The sequence below is a fragment of the Perognathus longimembris genome, chromosome 9 (assembly GCF_023159225.1).
Source record: "Perognathus longimembris pacificus isolate PPM17 chromosome 9, ASM2315922v1, whole genome shotgun sequence".
NCBI classification, from domain to species: domain Eukaryota; kingdom Metazoa; phylum Chordata; class Mammalia; order Rodentia; family Heteromyidae; genus Perognathus; species Perognathus longimembris.
In genome coordinates, this window is record NC_063169.1 from 11,266,101 (window position 1) to 11,290,206 (window position 24,106).

General features: G+C 37.1%; 1 protein-coding gene and 1 long non-coding RNA gene across 2 annotated transcripts in view; both read left to right on the forward strand.

Annotated features, from left to right (window-relative positions):
* The window catches only part of Sesn1 (sestrin 1), a 90,767-nt gene that overhangs the window by 4,407 nt on the left and 62,254 nt on the right, over nt 1-24,106 (forward strand). The gene's annotated exons all lie outside the window — the stretch shown is intronic.
* On the forward strand, nt 1,247-22,713 carry LOC125357070. The gene is made up of 3 exons (XR_007212057.1): nt 1,247-2,385; nt 20,473-20,475; nt 22,672-22,713. It is a non-coding gene; the product is annotated as an uncharacterized LOC125357070 (long non-coding RNA).

Here is a 24,106-nt window from a genome sequence, read left to right on the forward strand (position 1 = left end):
GCCCCAGGACTGGCCAAAAGTAAGAAATAAATGAATAAATAAGGAAAACTTTCTAGGAGTAATCATATTTAAGCAAAGACTTCATGAATACTTTTTTTTTCTGAGACAAAGTATTGGTGCTGTATAGTCCAAGCTGGTCTTGTGCTTGAGATTCTCCTCAGCCTCCAAGTGCTGGTGTTACAGGTGTGCACCACATCCAATTTAATGAATAAAATTTACCTTCACAGTGAGATGTTTATATGAATCCAGATGTAGAGAATAGTCGGTGCGAAAGCCTCAGGGCAAAACAGCAATTGAGTTCTGAAAGTGACGGTTTGAGGGGAATGTGAAACATTAAGAATATATCCTCTGGGGGGCTGGGAATATGGCCTAGTGGCAAGAGTGCTTGCCTCCTACACATGAAGCTCTAGGTTCACTTCCCCAGCACCACATGTATGGAAAACGGCCAGAAGGGGCGCTGTGGCTCAGGTGGCAGAGTGCTAGCCTTGAGCGGGAAGAAGCCAGGGATGGTGCTCAGGCCCTGAGTCCAAGGCCCAGGACTGGCCAAAAAAAAAAAAAAAAAAAAAAAAGACTATATCCTCTGGAATTGGATCCATCTTGCATGATACTAAATTAGCTGTATGACTTTGCATAAATTTTCCAATCTCACCTTGACTAAGTTTTCTCATCTGGAAAAGAGGATAGTGTTAATAGTTCTAGTGAAATGATGCTTGCAAAGCATAACAATGCCTAGCACATTGAAAACTGTTCAGCAGTGTAGGTATTTTTACTGTTATTACGTAGGATACATATTCAAGATGGCTTGTGGGCCATTTATCCTAGGAATAATGAGTACTTTTGAGGTGTTGTCAGGATGGATAGGACTTAATAAGGATCATTCTGGAAGCAAGGTAAGAGTGTGTTTCCAGGGTCAATTGTGGACTGCCATACATATCAGGAAATTTTTCCACTGGTCTATGCCAAAATGATGTGGGACTAGGATGTGGTGGGGAGAATGGGAAAATGTTAGAAACTACAGGATATAGCCGTGTGTGTGTGTGTGTGTGTGTGTATGTGTGTGCGTGTGCATGTGTGTGTGCATGTGCTGGTGCTACAGCCTGGGCACTGTGTCTCAACTTTTTTGCTCAAAGTTAGCACTCTACCACATAAGCCACAGCTCTATTTCCAGCCTTTTTTAGGGGGGAGGGGGGTGGGTGTTAATTGGAGATAGAAGTCTCATGGACTTGCCTTCCTTACCTTGGAACCACAATCCTCTGGTCTCAGCCTCCTGAGTAGCTAAGATTACAGGCATGAGCCACCAGCACCTGGCCAGGCTGGAACATTTTCCTTGGATTTAGGAGTTGAGGAAAATCAGAGCAAGAGTTGCTCTGAAGTTTCTGATTTGAACTACTTGATAAATAATACAATCATTTCCTGTGATAGAAGAGTGGGAGAGACAGAAGAGTTCTGTTTTATACATTGTGAAGTTAAGTTGCCTATGAGATATCTGATTAGAAATAGTTACTCCATAGATTTATCTGTGCTGTTTGTTGTAGTTCTGTTATGTTTCATTTCTCCAGCCTTCACCGGCCCTCCCTCCTCTGTCCATCTTTCACATGGCTACAGAGACATTTATGAAAAATGGAAATGTTATTTTCCTGTGTAAGACCCTTTATAATACAATAGATCTAAACTTAAGGATGTACATCATTTTCATGACTCGACTTTCACTTACTTCCCCCGCCTCACTGCCCACCACTCTGCCTCCCACCACTCTGCCTCTCTGCTCATACCCTAACATTAGTCCCACCTGAGAATGCTCCACAATGCCTCCTGTTATTCATTAGTAAAGCAGCAAAAGCTGAACTATATACAGTTCCTGCAGAGTCCCTGTAGGGCCTTAACTACTTGTGCTAGGTCAATTAGAGGACTAGAATCAGGTAAGGGAAAATGGTGGGGTCATGCTAGGATGATTCCACTCCAAATGGCTAAACTTGTAAAATATTGACATATAGGGAAACAGCATTTTTCTGTTTATACACTTGTTCTCTATTTACTGATTATATATTAGCAACATACTTAAGTATATTCAACATATTTTTGAAAACTATTCTAATTTGAAAACCATTCCAAATATTCTGGGAACTGGACAATCAATAAAGGTTTTTTTCCCCTTCTTATCACAGGAGATCATTTATGTTAGGTTTTTCTAGAAACTTTATTTTAATCTCCATACACTTTTGTGTGTGTATGTGTGTGTGCACATGAGCGTGTGTGCCCATGTGCATGTGCACAATGGCATTTTAAGCTCAAAGTCTAGTGCTTGATAGGCACATGCTCTCTATCACTTGAGCCATGAACCCAGTCCTTTGCTTATGGATATGGTGCGCTTTCAGAATTGTTTGAGTTGCATTTGAAATTGGAGTGTCTTGTTGGTATTCAGCTGGGTGACATATGGTTTGTAGATCTGTCAGGAAGTTTATTATTTCACGTAATATATTTGAATGTTGTGCAATTATAGGATTGATGCCTTTTTTTGCCAGTTTTTAAAAATATTTTTAATGGCCAAAATTTTGTGTGTGCATGTGGGTATGGTGGTACTGGAGTACATTACTATTTTTGCTTTCCATCTTTTTTTGTTCTCCTTTCCTCAGCAGAGCAAGTGATATTTTCTCCCCTCATGGTTGCAAGGCTGCTACAGCAGTCACATGCAGTTAAGAAGAAAACACTTTTCTTCCCATGTGTCTGTCTGTCAAGAAGAAAAGCTTTTCCCAAAAGCCCTCCAACAGACTTTGTTTTTATTGACCAGGACTGGGTCACATGTCCTTTTCTCAGTCACTGGCAAGGAAATTGGGATTTGTATTTTTAGTTTCAGTTAACAAGCATTAAGCCACTAGGGACCAGGAACCGCTTCCCCATCCCCAATTAAGCAGAATTTGTACCAATGAGAAGGGGGGGGCCGGGGAAGGCAGTCAAATCTGGTGGTGTCCTTTAAAACTGCACCTGTATCTAAGTGAGTAACATTACATAGTCTACCATAATATGGACTTTTTGTTAGAATTATATTAAATGTATGTATAAATGGGCTATAAAATATAACATGTAGCAGATTCGGAACATTTCTAGAAGCAGATTTCATCTTTTTAAATGATTGCTTTATGTTGATCTCTTTATTGCTACCAAAGTCAGAGGTTTAAGGTAGTCAAACATTCACTGCTGACTTGTAGGTATAACAGTAAATATGAGACTCCTCTTTCAATATTTACATTAAGCTTTTCTCTTCCATATTCACTATTTTCTGGCTTTTCTTGTACATTAAGGATTCAGTCCCTGTGGCTTCCCTTTCCTTCCTTTTCCTTTCCCTTTCTTTTCCCTTTCAGTCTCTTTCCTCTGTGGCTTCTCTAGGTGCCTTTTCTCATTCCTTTGACTACTATCTCTCCTTGCTTTTAAGTTCTGAGGAATACTGGGGATTTTTTTGCATAGACTATAAAAATTACATGAACAAAACTTTGTTTTCCAAAATGGTTTAAATACAAATACAGACCTAATCTTTTTGTTTTTACCTTTTATTGTATTGATTCTTCTCTATCACAGTTCCTCTCTATAATATGTAAATGCATTCTGTCTTCTTCCTTTGTGACTCTTCAGGAAGATTGAAACTAGAAAGGATGCTTTTTTGTTTTAAGTTTTCAATATTCCTGTCACAATGAAAAAAATGGTTTAGTTTTTAAAAATATTTCCCTAACATGGTTATTTATAAATGGCATGTGGTATATTGTACAATGATGAGATCTTTTTGGTGTTTTTTGTTTTTTTTTTGGCCAGTCCTGGGCCTTGGACTCAGGGCCTGAGCACTGTCCCTGGCTTCTTTTTGCTCAAGGCTAGCACTCTGCCACCTGAGCCACAGCGCCCCTTCTGGCCATTTTCCATATATGTGGTGCTGGGGAATCGAACCTTGAGCTTCATGTGTAGGAGGCAAACACTCTTGCCACTAGGCCATATTCCCAGCCCCCAATGATGAGATCTTAAATATATGAGTATTAAATTTCACTTTAAAGTCATGGGTTGTTCATGACATCATGGAAGAGCCTCTGCAATGATCATTTAAGATTAAATACATTTTTTCTCTCATCTTTGACATTTTGTGCCCTTAGAATCCTATTATGTACAAATCATTCATGTATTAAAAGGGTTCTAAAATAAGGATGTCCTCTTTGTCTTACTTAGAATTATGCTGATTTTTCTTTTTCTAACCCACCAGAAATTTGCTATCTTTTTTATCATTTGAATAGGTAATAATAATTGGCACAACCAGTTTAAAGACTTGTTGAAACAGTAACAGAATCTTGGGTAATGAAGGTTTCTTGATCACCTAAAATTTGACAAGGCAGGTAATATTTAGAGTGTATTAGTTATAAATATTTCCATATTTGAAAATAGGCAGTCTTTATGTTGTAAAATTTCATATTGCCTGGAAGAAACTATTGACATGGAAAAAAATTATAGAATTTGTGGGAGGACAGAGTTAATACTAGGGAAAGGGAAGACACTGCTTAAAATTTAGTGAAGAATAAAAATGCATCAATACCACGAAAGTATTGCCACCAATTTTAGTTTCTTCTTTGGTAGAAGTTTTCAGTCTTCTCACAGCATGTTACCTAAAAATTTGTTTATTGAAATCAGTGGAAAATAGGATTTAATTTGATCCTGCTTTTCTTATAAATGTAATAAACATTAAGGATGACTTTAATTGACCTTGAAGAAACTACCTAGTCATTTAATTATACTGGCACAGTGTACTCAAGGAATCAGTTTGGGAGGATTCTTCTGAATAGTACCATGTTTGGCTTTCTTCTAGTTGATTGCTATACCTAGTTAAATTGCTGTTGATAAAGGTATTATTACCCACAAAGTTAGTATATAGAAAGAAGGGCTTTTTAAAAGATACTTACTTCTTTAAAATGCTGTCTTTTATTGGGAATACTTCGGAACTATCTGTAGGATGATTATTGAGATCATTTATTGAATATTCCAAGTTGGCATTTTATTGTTGAATGTTTGCATGATAGTATACTCCGTTTGTGGCACACTTTGCAAGTAAAGAGATTGAAAATCAGTTTCAGTTTCTTTTTTTTTTTTTTTGCCAGTCCTGGGGCTTGGACTCAGGGCCTGAGCACTGTCCCTGGCTTGTTTTTTGCTCAAGGCTAGCACTCTGCCACTTGAGCCACAGCGCCACTTCTGGCCATTTTCTGTATATGTGGTGCTGGGGAATCGAACCCAGGGCTTCATGTATACAAGGCAAGTGCACTTGCCACTAGGCTATATCCCCAGCCATCAGTTTCAGTTTCTATAAGCAGAAAAAAACTCATGTGAAATTTAGCAACACAAGAATTATCCATCCTCTAATGTTTTAATGTCTTTGTAGGACTAGTTGTAGAGCAATCTGATAGATTGCAGGAAAGTAGGGAAATCTTGGAATTGTTAGGTATTTTAACTCTGTTTTATTTAAACCTTATTCTATTTAAAAATTATTGTTATTATAAAGGTGATATACAGAGGGGTTACATTTACATAAGTCAGGTTTTGAATAATTTCTTTTTGGATAATATTATCCCTTAGTTCACTCACAGTTTTCCCCTCTCATCTTCACCCACAAGTTGTATAATTCATTTTCAACATAGTATCTAGTAAGCACCTCTGCTGCCTTTGTTCACCCTTGGTCACTTATTCTATTTTTAAATTAAAAAGTCAAATAAGGTCTTCTTTGAATTAAAAATTATTACATATACTATAAAACTGCTTTAAGATAACTTTCTAGGCTTCACCACTCATATTCCCATGCTAGGGATTGAGTCCAGGGCTTCGAACCTAGACAAGTACTCTGTCATTGAGCTATATCCCCAGCCTTTCTTAAGCTTTTAAACCATACTAAAAGGAAACCAATATTTATGGTGAGAGTTTAGTGACTTATAGTACACAAATCAGTTTTCATATGTAATTATTTAACAAATATTTATTTAGTGAATAACACTCATTTAGTGTTTTAACTTAAAAGCTGTTTAAATGGACTATAAAAATTAACTGTATGGCTAAGATACTTTATTAATTCTATGTGGAATCAAGAAAGTAATTAGGATACTAAAAGTGAACATTTACTATTGAGATTTCAGCATTTGATAAGCATTGCACACTTGTCTTTAAATTTTACATGATTTCATTTTCTAGCAAGTTGGCAGGTGTTCGCTGTCTATAATTATAACTGAGTAATTTTTCAAATGCTATTCATAGCCTAAACACAGCAAGAAATTCTTATGATCATGTGATAAAGAGTAGGCCTTGCAAAATAGTGGTAGTGATATTACGTTCAGTGGTACTGAAGGACATATTTAAGAGGTCTCTCAAAGATAAAAGGTGATTTACATGATAGGGAGATAAGTTTTCTCACAGAATAAAATCTGTCATTGATAGTGATTACAGTCAGATTAAGATACATTTGCTTTTGATAGCAAGTTGATATATACATTGGAAGATAACTGTGAAATATAACATGTACATACTTGGTTTTGTTGTGACAGCTTCTGAGTATGGAAAAGTAATTGGGAATTTATAGATTTTACAATTGAACTAATGAATTACTTCATTCAGTATTATATACCTACTGCATGCCAAATGCTATGCTTATATCTTCTTTGACATAGTAAAGGAAAGGCTGGAGATTTCACTTCATTTTAATAGTGACTCTGTTTCAAAGACAAACGAAGAAGCTTTTCTTTTCTTTTTTTTCTGACTTACTTTACAGATATCTAGTCTTTTTTTTTTTTTTTTTTTTTTTTGGCCAATCCTGGGGCTTGGACTCAGGGCCTGAGCACTGTCCCTGGCTTCTTTTTGCTCAAGGCTAGCACTCTGCCACTTGAGCCACAGCGCCACTTCTGGCCATTTTCTGTGTATGTGGTGCTGGGGAATTGAACCCAGGGCCTCATGTATATGAGGCAGGCACTCTTGCCACTAGGCCATATCCCCAGCCCCAGATATCTAGTCTTAAGTTAATCCATAGTCCCTCACTTTGACTCCAAGAGTTATTATTTCAAACTAGTTTAAAGATCATGTAGGGCTTTATTTTCTAGGTACATACTCAAGAATAAGCCTCTATAATTTGTTTCTTCATCTGAGAATTGACATTGTATTATTCATTTTGTGGGAATGTGGCTTAGCAGTAGAGTACTTGCCTAGCATGCATGAAGCCCTAGGTTCAATTCCTCAGTTCTGCATAAACAGAAAGAAAAAAAAATGTAAACTTCAGTATATTGTGAAAATTTCGTTATAAACAATCTTTGAGATTCTGCTTACTTATCTGCACAGCTAGGATAATAGTAATAATAACAACTGTACAAGACAGTTCTTAGAATTAAATGAACATGGAAAACATGGGTGGATGTATATAATAGTGCTCAGCAAATAACAATGAGTCAAAATCAAAGCTAGCATTACGTTAGGAATATATAGTCTCATTTTTTGTAATTAAGTTTTATATATTCCACATTTTGTATCCAGATACATCAATAATCCTAGTTGCCTTTTGTACATTAAATTAAGTGTTCATGCATTAGTTGGTTGATGCTAATGTCTATCTGTGTCATAGGATATTTCCAACCATTCACTGCCCCTGGGATAGGTGTTGGACTTTGCCCAGCAGTTTGTAGCCAGGGTGGATGGCAGATCTGTAGTTGTGGCTTCCATTTCCTCATTGTAGTCCAAGATTTTTCTGGGATACCATCATACTACCAGTGGGAAGGGATGGCAGGCAGACAGGCAGGCAGCTGAATGTGTCATCCAGGTGATTAAATGCACATTAAGAAGTCTGTGGACAAGTCTGTACTTTACTACCTAGACAACATTTGTAGATAATTGTCAAGACCATTGTCTGGAGAGTTAGTCAGACTTAGGTTTAAGTCCTGTTTTGCCAAACTCTATAGCTTTGGGTAAGTTACATAGTTTCTTAAGCTTCAGTTTGCTCAGAGTTGTGAGGTAATGGTAATATATGTTTACTAAAACTTAGCAACCTTACTCTTAGTGCTCCCACCCTCTGCAGAGCTACTTGGGAAGTTGAACCCTCTAGTATACTGTGCCTGAGGGTCTCTGGGTAACCAAGAAAGTTTTTACCTACTTTATAAGTTCTTTTGTCTAGGGGAAGTAGCATCTCTAGGATTTTTATAAATCTTGTCTTAACTCTGAATTCCTCTTAGGTCACATTAGTCTATTCCACTTTGCAATGTTTTACTCTCTAATATGTCTTCAGTGACAAAATGTAGGGAAGCAAGTGATGGCTTGTATGCCAATATAGTCAGAAAGAAACTGAGTCCTTTGTGCCTGGTCTATTTATGTTTAGAACTCCAAGAAAGTCATTTATTATGAAGTTGGCTTGCCTTAAAGAACTACTAGGGACATTAGAATTGTCCTATCAGTTACTCCTTGCCTACCCAAAGGAAAGACATATTGAGCAAAATGCCCACCCCCCCAAAAAAAATAGTTCTTTCAATCTTGCTTGCCCAGAAAGATTGCTATAATGTAGAACAAAGCACCCAAGCAAAAGTTACTTTACCAAATAGAAAACTCAGAAAATGTTACAGGCTTTGAAAGATTTTGTTCCTATATGTTATTTCTCAATTTTTCTTGAAAGTATGTGCTTTTCTTGAGCTCCTATGCTTGTTCATATTGTATCTAGTAGATTGAGGTAAACATGGGTAGATAGAGATGAGGTAACAGTTGACTCTCCTGCTGACTTCAAAATAGGTCAGCTATGGGTTATGTTGCTATTATTGTTGTTTTGTTTTTTGCTTTTTTTGTTGCCAATCCTGGGGCTTGAACTCAGGACCTGGGTGCTGTCCCTGAGCTTTTTTGCTCAAAGTTGTTGCTCTACTACTTAAGCCACAGCTCCACTTGTAGTTTTTATGGTGGTTAATGGGAGAAGAGTCTCACACACTTTCCTACCTGGGCTAGCTTTGAACTGTGATCCTTGATCCTAAGATCTCACTTTCCTGAGACACTAGGATTACTGTGTAAGCCACTGGTACCCCCACTGAATATTTCTTAATATAGAGAGAACAGGCACAATTCAATAGTGCACAATTCTGGTAGCACTTTTCATATGTTAATTTGTTAAGTCTCGACATTATTTGGATGTAGACTTAGTTTCATTTTATTCATCTAGAAAACTCAAGGTCCAGATAAGTTAAATCTAAAGTTAAATAACTTGCTCAAGCTAATTAAAGGAAGAGCCAGACTCAAACCATGAAACTCAATAGTTTCTTATCAGTATATCATACTATCTGAATAAAATTCCTAACACTAGAATTATATTACTTTTCCAAACTATTTTACCCTAAAGGTAAAACTTAAAACCTTGGTGTTTCTGGAAAAAACTACTTTCATAAATGTTATTAAATTACATATAAAATTGTTTTTCAAATCTGACTCATCTTGAAATTGTATTCAAATTCTTCTGAAGTGTACAATTTGCATTTCATTGTCATAAATTTTAACTGATAGCCTAGAGAATTTGTAGACTATGGTGCTGGAAACATGGCATATAGAAGGCTTACCTTTACATTAAAAAGATTCAAAGATGCTTTTTTAATGCATTGCCTAAAAGAAAATTTGGTATATTTCCATGAGTAATAGACTCAAGATTAGCTTTGAATGTTAAAAGAGCATTCTCTTAGCTAGTTCATTGTTGCCATGACAGTGCTGGCACTGCAAGTGTTGTAGTAACTCTTTGCAATGATCCTATTTTAGACCCTAACGTTCTGCAGTGCAGAAAGTCCCCTTCTCCGCCCTGCAAGTAACTAGTGGAAAAGTACTGGTTTAATAGTTGGCTCCTAGCTTTGTAGCTGAAAGACTGCACTATTGTGGGTTTTAAAAAATTGTGTAGGAGTGTTGAGTATTTTTCCTGTGGATTATGAATGTTTGAAATTTCCCAAAATATGGTATTACATTACAAGGCAAACAGTAAGTTGTTTACAGCTAAAAAAAAGTGTGTGAGGGGGGACTCAATTGTCTTTTGAGAAATCAAGCTCAGATTGTATCATTATATTGAACTCACATAGAAATAATTTTTCCATTTATATGTCTTCCATGCATACTTTAAAGTATTTGAGTTCTTTTTTACTCAGTTATTAAGAAAATTGCCATTAGAATTATAAAAGGTTATGTTAAAACCGTGAAGGAAAGTCCTTTTTTATGTTCTTTCTATAATTCAACGTGTATCTGCTTAAATTAGAGCATTTTAATATTGATTTCTTAAGTTGTGACTTCACCTCAGTTACATAATGATTAAGAGATTGCCTAATTTTAGCTGGATATCTGAAATAACAATAGTTGAGGGTTGTTGTTTTTTAACTTTGTTGCTTATATGTTGTGAATTAAAATTCAAAAAATCTAGGAAAAACCTAGGTACTTTTGGGCTGGGGATATGGCCTAGTGGCAAGAGTGCTTGCCTCGTATACATGAGGCCCTGGGTTCGGTTCCCCAGCACCACATATACAGAAAATGGCCAGAAGTGGCGCTGTGGCTCAAGTGGCAGAGTGCTAGCCTTGAGCAAGAAGAAGCCAGGGACAGTGCTCAGGCCCTGAGTCCAAGCCCCAGGACTGGCAAAACAAACAAACAAAAGAAAAAAAACAACCTAGGTACTTTTACTAATGACAACTGCTAGCTAGCAATAATTACCTTTACTTTTTCCCCCCCAAAAGTAAGCACAATGGAACCCTATGTGTTCCACATCATTGTATTTAACCAACTGCAAGTAAAAGAAAATATTTGAAAATAAATTTCATCTGTTCTGAACATGTACACTCTTTTTCTAATCATTATTCCCTAACAAGATATATAAGTAATCTAGAGATTATGTATGTGAATAGGCTATATGCAGATACTATCCATTTTATATAAGGCATTGGAACATCAATGGATTTTTGGTATTGTTGCAATGGGGAGTGTGTGTGTGTGTGTGTGTGTGTGTGTGTCTGTGTCTGTGTGTGTCTGTGTGTGTCTGTGTGTGTCCTGGGACTTGAACTCGGGGCCCAGGCACTGTCCCTGAGAGATTCTTTTGCTCCAGGCTAGCACTCTACCACTTGAGCCACAGCGCCACTTCTGGCTTTTTCTTTTTTAAAAAAAAATTAATTTATTTATTAATTGAACACAAATTTTTTGACAAGGTGTTGTGCAAAAAGGGTACAGTTACATAGTAGGGCAGTGTGTACATTTCTTGTGATATCTTACGCCCTGTTTTTCTATCCCTTCTCTAGGTCAGGTAGACATATATACAATATACAACGTATCAAGAATATATACAGTAGCCACGTGGCCACGCCCAAGAAAGTTCGCCTAGGGCTTTAAATGTAATGTCGATATTAGACCATATGTCGACAGTAGTCTTATATGAACGTACAAACATAGCTTTTGAGCTATTGTATTCCCCTGAGAGGTCAATTTTTGACCTTTATATGTTGAGTTTTGGTTTTAGTTACAATACTGTTGGGTCGCTGCCCCAATCCTGTGGGGAATACTATTTGACAAGCAGTTTTTGGTTTCACAGACTTGGTCTCTACTGTCTTTCCATCTCCCTTTCTTAACAGTCATATATCAGGGAGATCATGCCCCTTTGTTTTCTGTGTTCTAGGCTTGTCTCGCTCAACATTATTTGTTCGAGTTCTGACCATTTCCCTGCGAATAACAATATTTCACCGTTCCTAATCACTATGTAGTATTCCATTGTGTATACGTACCATATTTTTTGGATCCATTCGTCTGTGGAGGGGCATCTGGGTTGTTTCCATATTTTGGCTATTGTGAATTGTGCCGCGATAAACGTGGAAGTACAAATGTCTTTTTCATATCTTGGGGTTTGCTGTTTAGGATAGATGCCTAGGAGTGGTATGGCCGGGTCATAGGGTAGGTCTATATTGAGCTTTTTTTTTTTTTTTTTTTTTTTGCCAGTCCTGGGCCTTGGACTCAGGGCCTAAGCACTGTCCCTGGCTTTTTCCCGCTCAAGGCTAGCACTCTGCCACTTGAGCCACAGCGCCGCTTCTGGCCGTTTTCTGTATATGTGGTGCTGGGGAATCGAACCTAGGGCCTCGGGTATACCGAGGCAGGCACTCTTGCCACTAGGCTATATCCCCAGCCCTATATTGAGCTTTTTGAGAAACCTCCATACTGTTCTCCAAAGTGGTTGTACTAATTTGCACTCCCACCAACAATGGAGAAGGGTTCCTCTTTCCCCGCACCCCCTCCAGCATTTGTTGTTGCCTGAGTTCTTTTTCTGTATATGTGATACTGAGGAATCGAACCTAGGGTTTCATGTATGCTAGGCAAGCATTCTACCATTGCCACATTCCCAGCCCTGGGATGGGGAGTCTTGGAAACAATTTTCTGTGAATACTAAGAGACAACTATAGTACCTTAAAGCTTAGTTCATCATTCTTAGATGATTGGCATGCCCTGTGTGTATCTTAGAGTATCAATATCATACAAACCATTTTGTTTCTTTTTCTCAGTGTCGAAAAATAATTTTCTAAGCAAAATTTGACCTCAAGTTAGAGTATTTGGATTCCCATAGAGCAATGAAATATCAGAAGCATATTTTATTTTTATTCCCTCTGTGGTACTTATTCAGGTAAAGAGTTGTCTAATTCTAAAACACTGGTCTTTGATGGTTTCTTGTTTGGATTTCGAAGTAGATGTGAAGTAATATATGAAGGTTCAAGCCTTCATATTTTTTCTTTTGTTTTTGCAGTAATATTTACATTCATTGATTAAAATAAGACTAAATTATTTTTATTTACTCTTCCTTTGTTAAAATATTTATGGAAGCTAGGCACCAGTAGCTCACACCTGTAATCCTGGCTACTCGGAAGACTGAGATCTGAGAATTGAAGTTTGAAGCCAGCCTGGGCAGGAAAGTCTGTGAGACTCTTATCTCCAATTAATCACAGAAAAAGCCAGAAGTGGCACTGTGGCTCAAGTGGTAGAATGCTAGCCTTGAGCTAAAGGAGCCCAAGGACAGCACCCAGGCCCTGAGGTCAAGTCCCATGGTTGGCAAAAAATAAAAAATATATATGTATATTATATTATATATATATATATATATATAGAGAGAGAGAGAGAGAGAGAGAGATGGAGGGTTTTTTTTTTCTGAATCTGTAGTACCTTGATACTTTACCTCCTTCAGTTAAGGATGAGATGAATATACTTTTTGAAAATAAGAATTCTTCTAAAATCTTTATTTTTGTCTGACACTTCTAGCCCTATAAGACACACACACACATGCACAATTTATATAGTATGAAATAAGAACACTTATAATATCTTTTAAAAATAGGATATAGCCACTGTTAAGAAGCACTATGAACACACTTTGATGTTGCTTTCCTTGGACTCCAGTGTTTCTGGAAGCAAGTGCAACAGCTGATGACACTTTATGAGCATGTAGGGGCATGCCAGATCTGCAAAAACTCATTTCTGAACTATTGCCTGTTTATATTTGGAGTTTACATCCATATTCTGGAAGAATTCACACAACTACATGCTTTCTTTGAAGATCTATTTCCCTAAAATCTCTTTAATTTTATACCTGCAAGTTCATATGGTGAGTTTTACATTTTATAGATGAGAAAGCAGAATGAGAAAGGTTATTTGATCCGGATAGTGAGCACTTGGGTCAAGAGAAATAGATCTCTTAACTGCTGGTCTGTTTTTCTGTAGTTTCTTTCTTCTTCTTTCCCCTTTTGCAATATTACTTAAATATATAAAACAAATCATTGCAGAAAAATAGAGCATTATAGTAATTTAGAGCAAGGAAGATCAGGATCTGTTGGGATAACAGTGTTTAATAGAGGAAATAAATTTTAATGTAACAATGTTTCTTCTCAGCTTATCTGTGTATTTACATAAGCCTGCACTGCTTCTATTCCCAGCATGCCCAAACCAAAGGGCCTATGACTGGCTGGAAGTAATTAATGTTCTGTTGTTCTTTCCTACAGAGTAAGTTTTGGCCTCATTTTTGTTTCCTTTTTGCGGCCTCCTTTTATCTTCCTTGTACCATCTGTCATGTCATGTGTGAACTTGTAGCTATAACTTTTGTTAAAGGTCTTTTTCACTGCAATGTTGTTAAACTGTTATAGTGATGGAGATGGCTAAAAGAAGTAATAAAAATAGCATTGCCAAGGTACCCGTGGCTCACACCTGTATTTCTATCAGGAAACTGAGATCTGAGGATCATGGTTTAAAGCCAGCCCAGGCAGGAAAGTCCATGATACTCTTATGTCCAATCAACCACTAGAAAACCCAAGTGGCACTGTGGCTCAAAGTGGTAGGGTGCTAGCCTTAAGCAAAAAGAACTCAGGGACAGCACCTAAGCCCTGAGTTCAAGCCCTATGACAGATAACAACAACAAAAATATCATCTACTAATAATTCCCTAGAATGACATTATATTTGGCATTCAAATTCATGCATTTATGCTGAAACTTACTAAAAGATGGTGGAACTAAGATCTTGAATCTTGTCTAATTAACAAACTTTACAGCCTAAATTAAAACTGATGTTCAGCTAGTATGCATTGGCACAGAAATACTTGTTAAATTATTGAAGTATTTTCATACCATTTGGCAACTAGTAAATAGAAACACCACAAAAAATATAAATTAATAATACATAGTCAAGTGGTTTATATTAGAAACCTCACATGCACTTGGATTCTGAGCTAGTCTGGTCACTGAAAATGGAGTTAGAAAGTTGTCTCAGGAGTCTTCTTATTTTTTTCAGATGTTGGGGATGGTATAAAAGGTCTTTGGATAGAAGATAGAGACCATGCTCATGGTTTGGATGGAGAGACCTAATTTGTAAATCCTCAAAAGAAGTGCTAGTTATGCCAGGAAAGAAACAAGGCTTAGGTGGCACACTTACAAAGGCCAAGGTCAAAACACCTTGGATATACTCCCTCTGGTAGATTTGAAAAGCTTTTAACATTTGAATTAAATAATAAATGTTGTGCTTTAAAGCAATATAAATGTATTAGCCTCCACTTCCTGTGGGTCAGGTGTCTGACTACAGCTTCATTGGGTCTTCTTTCTTCAAGGCCCTTCCATGAGAGTTCAGGTAAGGCATTAGTAAGGCAGTCACCTCTAAAGGCTTAAATGGGAAAGATCTGGTTCCCTGCTCACATGATTGCCCACAAGATTCAGTTCCTTGAAGGCTGATAAATTGAGGACTTTGGTTCCTTGTTGGCAGTTGGCCAGAAGCTGTCCTCAGCTCCTTCCATGTGCTCCTTTCCATTTGCTCCACCAGAGAGCATGTAAGAAGACCAGAGGTTGGTACAAGCAAGAGAGAAGTTGCATTCTTATGTAACCTAATTTTGGAAGAGACATCTCAGCACTTTTTCCTAGAAGCAAGTTGTAAGGTGTAGCCTGTACTCAGGTGCAGTAGATTACTCAAGGAAAGCTTACATAAGGGAGTAAATACCAGGAGGTAGAGATCTTTAGAAGCCATTTGGAAAGCAGCTTGCATTAACAACCTGTCTTTTGGATCTCGGAATTGGGAGAGAGGGACTTCCCAACAGATTGTGAGGACAGCTGCAATTTAGAATATATGCCCAACAACCTGATGAACAGAAGAGAGTGCACTGCAGCAGGGGTAGACTGAGCCTTGTTGCTGACTCTTGCCCACTCTTCCAAGCAGTCTCCATACAAAGAAGTCTCATACCATCGCATAATGAGTGTGCTGCTTCTCCAGATCCTGCCCCCTCATTCGCTGGGGCCTGCCAAGCTTCAATGGGAAAGACTGGCCTACCTCTCTAGCAGCTTCCCCTTTCTTCACTTCTCCTACACTATCCTCCCCCCCCCTTATTCATTTGCAATTCTAGGAAATTTCTCATTGTTTGCACTTAAAGTAAAGCAGCATTTGTCCAGAAAGTAGGAAATAGAAAACAGCTTTCCTCATTTGATTATCTAATGAGCTGAACATAAAATCTCACCTGTGTCTATGATTTGGTATGGAAAAAATTAGAAACAAATCATGTGGGTCTAGAACCTTGTGACCTTCCTGCCTCAGTGGGTACATCTGTTCCTTTTCTTTCCCTCCCTCTTTCCTCCTTTCCCTTTTCCTCTCTCACATCTCCCTTCTCTTCCTCTGCCTTCCTATCTTTTCCTCTTTTTTTCCCTTTTCCCTCCCTTCCCTTCTCCCTTCTCCTCTACCTCCCTCCCCTTCTCCTTTCTCTCCTCCCTTCCTTATCCCTCCCTTTCTTACAAGACCAAACATGTCATTAAAGACAAAATAACTGGGGTTAGAGGCATGGCTCAGTTGGTAGAGTGCCAGCCAGTGAGTGAAAAAGTTCAAGTACTGGTCTTGTACTTAAAAAAAAAAAAAAAAAAAAAAACAGGGCTGGAGATGTGGCCTAGTGGCAAGAGTGCTTGCCTCGTATACATGAGGCCCTTGGTTCAATTCCCCAGCACCATATATACAGAAAACGGCCATAAGTGGCGCCATGGCTCAAGTGGCAGAGTGCTAGCCTTGAGCGGGAAGAAGCCAGGGACAGTGCTCAGGCCCTGAGTCCAAGGCCCAGGACTGGCCAAAAAAAAAAAAAAAAAATATTAATAACTCCCTTTTAACCTCAGAAGATATTTTCTAAGACCCCTGATAGGTAGATGAAATATCAGATAACTCAAAGCCCTGTGAAAATTATGATTTTTGCCTATACATACCTATCGCAGAGTCTAATGGATTAACAGTAAGATTAATAATGTTAGAATAATTACAATCATTTACTACAGTAAAAGTTATGTAAATATGCTCTCTCTCCTTTATTAAAACATTTTACTGTACTGTCTTCACCCTTCTTTTTATGGTGTCAGGTGACACTACAATGTCTTCATGGTAAGGTAAAGTTAGTTGATTGACAGGCATTGTGAATACCAGTAGGCTATATATTACTTGAACATAAGCATTACAGTAGCCAAAGCCGATCTGAAAACTGAGATAGCTACTAAGTGACCGAGTGGATAGTGTACATGATGTGGATACTCTGAAGGAAATAAAGAATGATTCACATCCAAGATTTCATCATGCCTGTTAGAACAGTGTGGAATTTAAAATTATAAATTGTTTATTTCTGGAATTTTCCCTCTAATATCTTCAGGCCATGGTTGGCTATGAGTAACTAAAACCACAGAAAACAAAACAGTGGATAAGGGAAAAATACTGTGCACCTCTTTTGTTCATAGAAGAATGCCCTATGTGGTGAGTAGAACTTTGGTATACTCTTTGAAACGGGTTTCCTCTGCTATGGCATATACTAATTTTAAAAGCTTGCAATTCTTTGATTTCCTTTAGAGATACATTTTTTTCCAAAAACTGTCTATGGAATTTCTAGTAGATTTTGCCTTTTTTTAAAGTTAGTCATAGGGCTTGAACATGAGGCCTATGTGCTATCCTTGAGCTCTTTTGCTCAAAGCTAGCACTCTACAGTGCCACTTCCAGTCTTCTAGTGGTTAATTGGAGATGAGAGTCTCAGGACTTTCCAGCCCCAACTGGTTTGGACCATGATCCTCGGATCTCAGCCTCCTGAGTAGCTAGGATTACTGTGTGAGCCACCAATGACCAGCTATTTATTTTTTCTCTCTCTTTCTCTCTCATACACACACTTTCTTTCCCTCCTTCCCTCCCTCCTTCCTTCCCTTTCTCCTTCCCTCCCTCCTCCTTAGTTCGTTTGTTCCTTCCTTCCTTCCTTCCTTCCTTCCTTCCTTCCTTCCTTCCTTCCTTCCTCCCTCCCTCCCTCCCTCCCTCCCTCCCTCCCTTTCTCCCTTTTGTTGGTTATAGGGCTTGAACTCAAGGCCTGGGCACTGTCCTTGAGATTTTTCACTCAAGGCCAAAGTTCTATCACTTTGAGGCACAGTGCTACTTCCACCAGGCTAGATTTTGCATTTGTATGGACTTTATTCCTCCTTCATAAAAAAATGTTGCTCTGAATTCTGTTTGTTGTATCTTTCATGAGCACTAGATGGCACTCGTGCTCAACCGAAATCTTGTTTATCATGTTTTGCTTGTGTTTCTAAAGAGAAGACTTCTTGTGCAGTTTAATAATAGTGAATTGGAGAAAAAGCAAATGATTCTAAACTTAAATATCCAGACTTTTCCATCAATTTGGAAAGAGTATTAATGATAATGGTGTTGGTCATTTATTTCACAAATGCTTATTATTAAACAATTACCATTTTGGGGACTGTCTAAGCACTCATATGTATTGGTGATAGAAAAAGAGATAATCACTTACATTTTAGTGCTTGGATTTTTTTTTAACCAAGTGCTACTCTAAGCTCTTCTAGCTATTCTAAGCTAGTATAGTTGGCATAGGTGGGATTCAAATTCAGACATTGATATGGTCTTTGGAGTTTATTCTATTAATTTCATAGTATACTATTTCTTAAAACTAAAAGCCAAAACACTCCCCCATCTGCCATCTATTATATAACGTATATCTACCTATTTATAATTATACCCAAATGTATTCAATTCAAATATTTCTATTTTATTGAAAAAATACTGACTAGACAAAATACTTGTACTTTTACAAAATACTTTACTTTTTTTTTTGGGCAGTCCTGGGCCTTGGACTCAGGGCCTGAGCACTGTCCCTGGCTTCTTCCTGCTCAAGGCTAGCACTCTGCCACCTGAGCCACAGCGCCCCTTCTGGCCGTTTTCCATATATGTGGTGCTGGGGAATCGAACCTTGAGCTTCATGTGTAGGAGGCAAGCACTCTTGCCACTAGGCCATATTCCCAGCCCCAATATTTTACTTTTTTTTTTTTTTTTTTTTTTTTGGCCAGTCCTGGGCCTTGGACTCAGGGCCTGAGCACTGTCCCTGGCTTCTTCCCGCTCAAGGCTAGCACTCTGCCACTTGAGCCACAGCGCCGCTTCTGGCCGTTTTCTGCATATGTGGTGCTGGGGAATCGAACCTAGGGCCTCGTGTATCCGAGGCAGGCACTCTTGCCACTAGGCTATATCCCCAGCCCAATATTTTACTTTTTAATGGTTCCATATTTATTATCTTTGATAATGTATATCAAGTTACAAAAACACTGGTCATGTTTTACCACTGGTCACATTTAAGCATTCTTATTGCACTATTTCCTTTAAACTCCTTGTATTATTATTTAGTAATTTGGATATGTTGTATTGATGAGAACTCTACTAAGATAAGATTCATTTGTATGACAAAATAAGGAACATTAAGTACCAAAAGTTACTGTTGTACTAGCTTGCTCTCTCCAGGTATCGTTAACATAGAGAGTGCCTCACTTTTCTTTTATGCTTATAAAATAAAAACAGATTAAGGTTGATGTAAAGTACACTATGAAATTGAAAAATGGTCCAGAATTCTGAATCATTTCTTATTCTCTGGATGCATTTCATGATTTGAGGGGACAGTGGACAAATTTACCTTCCCTTGAAAAGCTATATGAAATTTAGGGAAATTGATATTTATGTTTCTCAAGGACCAGAGTTGTATTCCAAATATACTTACCCTAAGCCACTGAGAATAACTGAAAATAACCTATGATTGAGCAAAAATATTTAAGACTAATTCACACATTGGAAATCAGTAAGTAAAACTTGCCTTCAGAGAACTAAAATGAGTTCTCAACAGCTTATAATGAATGATTCTAAAGTTTATATTCTTTCTCAACTCCCTCCAAAAGAAAGTGGAAACATGGGTTCCTTTTCACTGGAAAATTGTTTTAGATCCCAAAACTAAAATGGGTTAATAATTAGAAAAGGATAATCACTTTTGTTCACCAGCAAATAGAAGGAAGTTTCCAGAGCAGAGACTTATTCAGAAGATGTTACAATTTAAGTGTTACCAAATTGAGGATGAAGGGAATTTTAGGAGCTTCTCTGCCCCTTTAATTGCTTATAGTGCACTGTATATTAGGAAAAGCAACAAAATTTTAACAAATTTTCAGACTTTGTTATCCTCCAAACTAAAATTTCAATGACGGCTACATGTAAAGTTCATTTTTCTTAAACTTAAGAGAAAAAAATTAAATGATTGGAATTTGGGAATTTTAAACCAACCAAGGGAAATTTTGTTGATTAAACATTACCTAATGCCTCTTGAGTTTGCTGATACTCTTGCAGTATCAGCTAAAACAAAACAAAGCAACCCCCCTAAGCTTATCATTTATTACTTCTGTTTGAGTTTATGATGCTGGTTATAAACTGGATAGTTAAAAAATGACAGTTTACAGGTTAAAAGTTCAAGATTAGATTCCAGAATATAAAGCAGAGTTGCAGTTATTGTGTTACATGAGAAAGATATACATACTGGTACAGAAAATTGTACTAATTGGACTGCCAGTTATTCATATCCTGGTTCTGCCCAACTGTCTAACCTTAGGCAAGTTACTTAACATCTTAACATTCAATCTGTTGGGTTTTGGATTTGTAGGGGGTGATTTCTAAGTGTTTTAATCCTTTTTAATTGGTAATAAAAACAAAATTGTACATAGTAACATGTTTCCTTGTAGTGTTTGGATACCACATATACTGTTTAAATTGGGTTAAACATATCCTCATTGTCATTTCTTCAAGCCTTTTCAAATGTACAATATATTATTGTTATCTGTGATCCCCATTCTTTGCTAAAACACAGAACTTTTTTTGCTCCTATCTAACTGTAACTTGCTGTATCCATTGATCAGCCTTTCATTTCACCACACCCCATCTTCAGTTTTACCATCTGCAAAATAAAGAGTAACACCTGGAAACCCCCCTCTGGTAGTACTGGGATTTGAATTCAGGCCTCACATTTGCTAAACTGGAACTCTACCACTTGAGCTGCATATATAGCTTTAGTCTTTTAATGAGTCTTTAGCTAATAACTAATAGGGTTAATAGGGTTTTTAACTAAAGACTATTGCAGTGTTTCATCAATAGTAAGACAGACTAATATGATAGTAAATGAAGAGGCTGTTTTTCTAGTATTTCATTGTTCTATTGTGCAAGTTGCATAAACTATTATTTTTCCTTAGTTTAGAGAAATTAACCTTCTGGTTTTTGAATACTTGTAAATGTTTTTACTTTGCCTTCAGATTTCATTTAGTTGATGGAAATATTAGGCTAAAACCTTTTTCTCCCATAACTGTGAAAACATTATTCCATTTATAATGAGAAACTTCATCCCATCTGATTTTCATTCTTTTTGTATGAAAGCTGTTTGTCTTTATCCCATTCTAGGAGCCTTATTTTTTCCTCCAGATTTTTGTTTAAAGCCAAAGGAACAGTTCAGAGTAACTATTCACCTAGATTCACATATGGTTAATATTTTATCACATTGCCTTTCTCTATTTTTTATCTCCTTTTGTAACTCAAGTTACAAATACTTCACCCCTAGATATTATGTTATGTGTTTTCTGAGAACAAGAACATCCTTGAAGTTTAAGTTGTTTATCCATAGTGTTTTTAAATTTCATCATTCTGCCCTTTTATTATGAATCCTTTGCACTTGGGGCCTGCCAATATAAAGATTTGAATCTCAAATTGTTCTATATTTCTTTGGTTATTTTCCATTATCTCTCCTTTTTTAGTCTGCAGTTAGATAAGTGTTAGACATCCATCTTAGCTTTTTTCCAAATATCATATATTTTGTTTTCATATTATTTATTATGGAAAGTTCCTTGAACTTCAAAATATAAATTTGCTCTTCAGCTTAGTTCGATTCAAGAACTCTTAATCTTAGAATATTACTTTTTCAGAGCAACCAGTTCTTGTATTGTGGGTATATATTACGATTTGAATTTCTAATTAGTCTCTTTCCCTCCCTGTGGACTCAGTTAAGCTCTTGGTAGGAAAAGAATGGTTGGAACACTTAAGGTTTGATTGAAGTGAGTTTAATAAGGGTTGTTACAAAGGCACAGACAAGATTAAGGGAAAACAAAAGAATGGTAAGTGTATTTTTCTTTTGTTTCTGTTTTCTGAGATAGGATCAGACTGAAATGAAAATCACAAGGTAGCCAAGGCTATCTTTGAACTCCAATTCTCCTAACCTAACCTTTGGAGTTCTGAAAATACAGGTGTGTATCACCATGCTTGTCACAATGATAAATCATTTTGAGGAAGGAGCAGCTTAGTTTAATTCCTAAATTTAAGAGGCAAGAGTTGAGAGTAGTTACTTGAATCCAATGAGATCTCAGTTACAAAAAGAAGGCTTTCTACCTGACAGAAACTGTGGCCCACAGTAGATTATAAATTCTTCTGGCTCTTAGCATGACAGAAAGGGAATTAAATATCTTGGGAAATAAATATCCTGACTTCCTTTCCTATGTGTTTCAGTCTGTTAGTGGTTTCCATTAGAAGAATCCAATCATAGCTAAATAGCAAAGGAACCCCAATGATGATGCAATACATAGAAAACCACAAAACAGGATTCAGTAATGCAGAGATGATTCAGAAAGGCAATAGAGAACGTTGTCATATCTATTTCACATCTACTTCATGCTGTTTAGGAAGACAGCTTGGTGGAGGGAGGCTGTGAAGTATAGCACTAGCTGAGAGGGTATCCCCAAAAATAAAATGTTCTCTATAGTAGTCGAGGTGAGTGCAATTGAGGGCTCTAAAGATCTTTATTTTTTAAGATTTGAGAACTGAGGGGCTGGGGATATGGCCTAGTGGCAAGAGTTCTTGCCTCGTATACATGAAGCCCTGGGTTCAATTCCCCAGCACCACATATACAGAAAACGGCCAGAAGTGGCACTGTGGCTCAAGTGGCAGAGTGCTAGCCTTGAGCCAAAAAAAAAAAAAAAGAAGAAGAAGAAGCCAGAGACAGTGCTCAGGTCCTGAGTCCAAGCCCCAGGACTGGCCAAAAAAAAATGATTTGAGAACTGAAACAACAGATTTATTTTATAATGAAAAATCTAGAAAAGCTTTCTCTTTTAAAAATAGCGTTCATTTGTGTCCTCTCCACAATACTGGGTGTCTTTGTGGACTTCTTTTGTCTTTGTTCATATCACACATTCCTTAAAATGCAAGACTGCCTAGTTCTTTTGTTTTATGTTAATTTTGTTAAATACTAAATGCTGTAAGGTGATCTCAGTGTTATGATATATGACTACTTTATTTTCGAATTTTTAAAAGTATTACCACATACTAAAGTAACTGAATTTTATTTTTATGGTTTGGGTTTCTGTCTTTAATGGTCAGTATTTTAAGACACCAAGAATATTACAGTCAACTTGGTACCAGGGATTTGTGACTGAAATTCTAGCTACTCAGAAGGCTGAGATCTGGAGGATTGAGGTTTGAAGCCAATATGGGGTAGAAAAGTCTGAGATACTCTATTTCTAAAGGTATGAGCAAAAGATGGGGCTGGAGGTGTGGCTCAAGTGTGCACTAGCCAAGTAACCAAGCTGAGAAAGCGTGAAGTCTTATGTTGAAACCCTGCTACTGGGAATATATATGTAGTCTCCAAAGTCTGAAAGACAAATCTATGATCCAAAGCCTTTTCTACACCTGAGGACACATATATTTCAATTATTTTTTTTGGCCTTATACCCTTGTCCTTATTAGGATAAAAGAAAATCATATTCTGATGTTCTTTTTTGTATCCTCTAGTCCTCTTGCTTTACCTTTGAAGTTATTGAGAAAGAATCACTCTGTTCTAGAGTTTCCTCCTCATGGCCCCATGGTCAAATAGGAATGTGTGATGACAGCTAATTAGTCAAGACTTTTTTTTTCCTTACATAATATACTTTGAATTATTTAAGTTTAATCCATGGTATCAAATGTGGTTCACAATTATATTAGTAGATTTTTTGCTTTTCTAAGGAAACTTGCAATTAGGAAAACTTGTTATTGCTTCGATATTAGATTTTGGCCATTTTAAAGTCATCTTTGTTTCTGAACTATGTATTAGATATTTCAAGCAGTAAAACGAATTTTTAAACAGTAGTAATTTTAGCTAAACGTGTGGCTGAGCGGTAGAGCATTTAATTAGCAAATATAATGCCCATAGTTGAAACCTTAGAACTGCTTAAGAAAAATCTAAACTGCCTAGAGTTAGCAGTCTAACCACAAATTAAATAATC